Source organism: Podarcis bocagei, assembly GCF_964188305.1.
Source record: "Podarcis bocagei genome assembly, chromosome: 3".
Classification (NCBI taxonomy): Eukaryota; Metazoa; Chordata; class Lepidosauria; order Squamata; family Lacertidae; genus Podarcis; species Podarcis bocagei.
In genome coordinates, this window is record NC_138127.1 from 36345520 (window position 1) to 36352198 (window position 6679).

Below are 6679 nucleotides of genomic sequence, written 5' to 3' on the forward strand. Positions count from 1 at the left end.
CGGCCTCAGAGTTATGAAGCAAAGTGAAGCTAACGAATTCAGTTTGAATATTATACCGTGCACATGACAGTCAATAAAGGCCCAAGTGAGAAGTTCATTTTTAATGGAACCCATTACATGTCAGGATTCTCATAGCACACTCAAGAGATGTACACCCCAGAGCTTTTTATTGCCATTCTCAAGTGAATATAGCCATTGCCCTTCTGAGGCCTTGACCTAGCATTCCTCAGGGAGATGCAAATGAACCCACAAAGTATTGCTTAGTCTCTGGTGTGATTTGTGGAGTTACAGGTAGGGATGTTATACAAGCTAGTGTGGTGTGACTCTGGATGAGGCCATGGCTTGCATTAGCTCTCCCTGTTGTTCACAGGATCCATGTGATTTCTTTTTTTAAAAAAATAAGTTGGGTTTTAGAGAAGATGTGCTTTGCAGCGAAACCCTATACTTCCCTGAGAGAAAGTCTCATTGAACTCCATTGAATAAATCCACATAGGCTTGCTCTGCTAATGGTGCTGTTTTTATTTTAAATACTTTATTGAAAAATAAAAAGTACAAAAATTACAAGTGCACAGAGTAAGATAAGAAACAAAAAGAAGGAAAAAAACAAGAAATAGTACCCATGTAGAAAACAAAAGTGAAATAAAGATATTAACTGCTAATTCTGTTAAAAATTGTGAATTTCACAGAGAAAGAAGCTAAAGCACATAATTTTCTTCTGCCATCATAAGTGAGTAAGGCACAATTTTTGGGGGGAGGTATTTTAAAAATCCAATGATTATCTTAAGATATCAACTCTAATTAAGCTGTTCAGTTCATTTCCACTGAAAGGCACTTTGTAGAAACCAAGGGAAGTCAATTGATTTAAGGATGCTGCAGAAAGAAGGAGCATCTAATTTTACAAGAACATATGAGATAAAAATATTGTGCATTTCTCTGTGTGTATATGCATGTACATGACTTTATATAAAGTCTTTCTCTTGATGTAATATTTATACTTCATCTTGCTGGGCATAAAATAACCACTGCTTTTCAAAGCTAATAAAGTTAATCTATAATTAATCTAGAATGGTCTCCTAGGGAAATTTTTGGGTATTGTTTCCCCATCAGAAACAGGAGACAGGATTCAATGAGCAATGCAGTTTTCATGTACCAAAGTAATCCCAGTGAAGCCATTGGGGGTAGGGGTAGGAGATGCTATTCATCTGAGCAGCTTTGAAATACTGTGATGGCTATGAAAATGTTTACATTCTCCCCAGCAGCCTCCTCTGGGCCTTCTTGCGTCCCTATGCACTTATATTTTTCAACTCATCAGTGAATGAATGGTGTTCCTGACAGTGAATGGTAGAGGAGCAATTATTCCCTTGGGTGACAGTAAAACCATCATAACTCACTTGCGGCCCATAAATGTATCAGGAACTACTCCGCAGAGAAAGACTGCTTGAGATAGATCACTGGTCTAATAATAAAATAGAAATCCATTTGGACTGTGAGCTAAGAAGAGCATCAATAACTTTTACGCCAAATGGCATGCCGCATTCTGCAAAGTATTTGTTTTGTTTTAAAGAAAAAACTTCGGGGGGGGGATCTGATTCTGGAAAGTATAATTCATCTTAACATTTCATCTGAGAAACTCAATTTCATCCAAGGATTATAATTTTTACAACAGTCCCAGCCATTCCTACTTAATTTAAGGCTGGACTACAAGTTACAAGTCAAATATGAGATTCCCAACCCCCTGGATTCTCATAATGCTGATGTGATGAGGTGGGGAGGGAGGGGTAACTGCAGGGAAGAATTGCTGGTCAGGAGGGAGGGGGCTTTATCCCTTGATTGCCTGCTAGGAGGGATGGAAGAATATGCCGGTTTCCACTCTCTCAAAATTTACCCACACTTACCTTTTGCCCTGCACTTTCCAGGCATAGGTCTGCGCATTATTGTTTAAACATTTCCACATTTCATTGGATGTCAAGGCTGGATAGCCAGCCTCTCTTCCATACTGAACAGAGAAGAGATGCAGAGAGCTTCTCTCTGTGAGCGAGCATGGCAGTGGCTGTTGCAGCTGCCTTTTCCCACCTTTGATGGGGTGTGTGTGTGATGAGGGGCATAGCTTAACCATGTTGTGGATCGGTCTCTCTTTCTGCTCTTTTAGAGAAAGCAGCCATTTTGTGTTACGCCATGTCCCTGAGGCTGCCATTTTGTGATTGGTGCCACAGTACTTTGTCAACATTACAAAGGTGCCTACTGATCCCAAAAGGCTGGCAACCCCTGGCTTGACTTGTATATTTGTGAACAAACAGATCTTACAAGAAGTTCCTCCCGAAAGGAAATTTAACCTGCCATCTTCCAGTGGTTCATTTTTGGGTGGTCGGAGGGCAGGAGGAAGGACAGAAAATGGAAACATCCAGTGCCCTGAAGCATGGGCCATGCAGGAAGAAAAGACATGAAGAAGCACCTAGATCTTAAAAACAGAAAATTGCCCTCAAGCCCAAGAATGGGTATAGAGCTTACCCATTGGAATGAATTCTCTGATGGCTGTTGGACTGTTGTTTCTTAAACGGAGTTACTGAATGGAAATGTGTTGTTTTCCTTGCATGGCTTTATGAAAGCTTTTGTTAGAGCTGCAGATGCAGTTGAAGCCTGACGTTAATGTTTCTGTGATATTGTATTTCCCAGTTACTGATCATTTACATTTTCCAGTCTTGTTTGAAACTCAGACCAGAAATCCTGTTTAAGTCAGAACCAGAAATTGTGTAGCTGTTTCAAATGGATCCTTTTTTCTCTCTTTGAAATTTGATCAAGCATTACCATGAGTCCTCATCTGAAGACAGGGTGGAGAACCTCAGGCTGAAGGCAGCCCTCTGGGCCTCTCCAGCTGGCCAATGGACCTCTCCTCTGCCCCCCTCCCTCACTGGCCTGGTTCTACTCCCTGAACATTCCCCCCTCCCCAGATTCCCACTCCTGGTCTGATACTAACCACTGCAGCATACTGGCTCTTTCATATCTGATATAAGGTGCTCCGGGGACCTTTTTTGTCCAAAGCACCACCACTTTAAACAAAGCAAAACAAACTCTTCAACTCTTGTTGAAAGCAATGGAATGGAACCTGTGGTGACTAACTTAAAGATCACTGATGTTATGACATACTTTTGCTGTGCACACTCACTCTTTCAAAAGGCTAGAACTATTAGAAATATTGTTTTGTAATATGGATTTGCAGTGTTAAGCTCTTGGCAGTAAATTCACAATGCAAAAATTAATTTGCATTATACAGCTTTCATTAGCACCAGTTGTACAGTGCCTTCAATGTCCTTATTGATATGCAGAGCAGCGAAATCAGCAGATCAGCAAGCTGCAGGAATTAATATATTTCTGTTGAACTTGTTTTATTTCTTACACTGGGGAATTAATCTGTTAACTGGGGGTTCTCATTTGGAAATATAATTATGACTAAATAAATGTGCTTCTCTATAATGTGAAAACTTTTACCAGTGCTCAGTTGATCTATTACATATTCAAAACAGTTATGCACACACCCTAACATTTGGAACAAATCCAGACAGGCTTTTGCCAAAAAAGATTTTATTTAATGAGACTTCTTGGAAACATAATCTAATAATGGTCCAGTGTACCTGTGATGACACCTTCTCCCATATGAGCCTCATTGGCACTAAAGTCTTTAGGAGAAGCTGGACTTCCATTTTTCAGGAAACTAAATCGTTTAACAACAGCAAGGTCTTCTTAGTGGTAGTACCACAGCTACGGTAGGCCTACTATTACATTACTTAGATGTGTTATTAGGACTTTTGTTTTCTTTTATTTATACAGACATTTAGATTTTAATTGTAAGCTGCCTTGGAAGCCCATCTCTGTGGGAGCTGAATGAATGGATTTTGAAATAATCCTGGAGTGGATTTTTGCGAGCATGGTATATTTTAATTGTATTGTATGAATTAGATCATTAATTGTTCTTAATCTTATTTTGTACATCACCTGCAGTATTTGTTGATAAAAACAGGTAATAGCTATTAGAAATATTCTAGATAGATACTGATACCCAGAGAAAGCAGTGTACATCAAGCATCATCACATTCAGGAAGTAACAAATCTATGGTGGTACACTTGAAGACAAGGACTGTGTCCTCAGAGACACTTCACTCAGTGCCTCCTCCTGCCATTTTGTTTAAACCAGTGGTCACCAATGCTCTGAGGCCACTAGGCACATTTGCAAAGCAGAGAAACCATCATAGGGACCACAGTTGTACCACAGCCACATTGAAGCCACTGCCTACAATGGCTTTTTCCAGCCTAATTTGAGCTTGGTGAGGGGACCCTCTGGGTGCCATGGAAGACCCCTGAAAGCAAATATGCCTCTGTGAGTATCATCTTGGTGGCCCCTGGTGCAGAGCCTTTCCTCAAATTGTTTATCTCCATGAGTTGTTACTCTTTATTCCTTGCTTCATTTCCCTTTCCCATGATATAAATCCTAGTTCTTGTGTCCCTCCCTTATTCTATTTGGTTGACTACCAGTTTCCTACCTACATTTTGGGCACAACACACATTTTTTTTCTTCTTCATCCATGTAACTGCTTTTCAAACCAAGGTCTTATAGTTCTCTCCACAAGGGATTCCTGGTAGCAAAGTTTCGTTACTGGTGTAAGTGAAAGTCTCAGGGACTCTTTCCCTCAGAAGGGAAGCCACTTTGAAAGGGAATGATTCTGAGCAGAGAAGCAGCACTAAAGGAGAGGGTGAGTGCTTAACCCTTTTCTTGCTTCTGTGCTGCTCTCGCCAGCCACCTGACTCCCCCATGGGTTTCCAAATGTGTCTTTATTTTCACAGGCATGAATTTGGAGTCCCACAGAGGAAAGGAGGGAAGGTTATTGGATGCAGAAAGAGAAGTGCAAAGAATCAAAGAGGCTCTGAAGCCATCTGCCTCAGGAGACAGGCAAGATGACAGTATCGCCAACAGTAATAGAGAAGTGTGAGAAAGGAAAACATGTTACAAAGTGGGGGTGGGGTGGGGGGTCGCATAGCATGAAAAGCAAGGCTCCAGTAAGTTCTGTGTTAATTTGGCACAGCATGTCATAGAGAATAATATTGGTGTAATAATAATATTACAATTGTCTGCAAAATGAAGCTGTAGATGTGACAGTGATCCTTTGGCAATGACATTTTTTTCACAGGTAAAGCTGTGAAAAATTCTGAAGGCATCTTCACTGGGCAATTTCTGGAGGGTTCACACATCTTGGTAAGAAAAGCAGGGGAGAGAGAGAGAGAGAGAGAGAGAGAGAGAGAGAGAGAGAGAGAGAATACCTTTATGCTAAAACCCATTAGTATGTTACTGGTTCGTTGTATTATCTGTATGCAAGACTTTTGTTTATCGTAGCATCTGTCTTACTTTTACATGGGGAAAGGAAAGATATCTGCTTTTTTATTTACTCAGAGCTGTTCAGTGACTATTCCTAGATACCAAACAATCACTTCATGAAGAGAGTGTGCCTTATTGCTGTGGCAACTGTAATTAGAATAGCAACGCCAGCCAGAGGTCTTTGGCAACAGCATTTAAGTACTTCCCTAACTTGGGATATGAGAGATGGAAGCTGACACATTTTGTGAGTTCCCTAGGTGCAATTCAACATAGTTGCTGGCCCAGTGGAACAAACTCTCCCCTCTTCGCCCCATATATTGTTCTGCTTCTCCCAACCCTCTAGAGTAGATTTGGGAGAGGTCTGTAGGGGCGCATTGGGGGAGAAGAGGGGAGGAAACCCCACTGTGTTAGTAGGAGTCCTTCTGCTGTCTTCTACTGTCAGAACAGGTTAATTGTGAATCCTCTCACAAAATATTAGGGCAGTGCACTATAATGTAAAAATATAATAATTGGTTAAAAGCAGTACAGAACACTCATAAAAGCCTCCGGCTACTCAATAAGTTTGGGGACAACTGCATAGGCTTGTCAGGATAAACCAGTGGCACCTGGTAGCCCCTGGACTTGTGGCAGGGCCAATGAGGTCACATGGGCAGGGCCAAGTCGCTCTGGTTTTCTTCCCAGCCTCCTTTCTTGCAATGGGGCAGACATCAAAGCGTTGCAGTTATATAACTACTTTCTCCTAACTAAACTGAAAAGTGTCTAACCTTGTTTTAGAAGGGGATCCCTGCTGTCACAATTGCTGGTATAGCTTAATGTAACAATAGCCATGCATTACTCAGTATATTCAACGGGGCAGACTCCCAAATAGGACTGGAGCCCAAATTGTGCTACACAGAACTGTTAGCAAGTTCCTCCCTAAACTTTCTGCCCTATGGAAAAATATTTTTCACCACCCCTATTTATACACTTCTATGCCTTCTTTCCTGAATGGGGGGGGGATATTAAATGGAGTAGGGCGTAAGAGATTAGGCTTAAAATCACTACTCATCTATTCAGCTTCCAGAATGATCTTGGGTTATTTACTGTGAGCCTATGAAAATAAAATGTGGAAGAGAAGAATCATGAATGACACGAAAGGAAACCAGAAGGAAGACTGGACTGTGGTTTTGAAGATTATGGGGAGGCTCAGAATCTTGGAAGGGTTAAGCCCCATTTTGCCCAAGAGAGGAACCAGTGTGGTGTAGTGGTTAAGAGCGGTAGTCTCGTAACCTGGGGAACCGGGTTCGCGTCTCCGCTCCTCCACATGCAGCTGCT

General features: G+C 41.4%; 1 long non-coding RNA gene across 1 annotated transcript; it reads left to right on the plus strand.

Moving 5' to 3' along the window:
• Window positions 1–691: 691 nt before the first annotated feature.
• Window positions 692–5228, plus strand: LOC308583135. Its single transcript, XR_014006075.1, has 3 exons — window positions 692–727; window positions 3834–3925; window positions 5181–5228. It is a non-coding gene; the product is annotated as an uncharacterized lncRNA (long non-coding RNA).
• Window positions 5229–6679: the final 1451 nt, after the last annotated feature.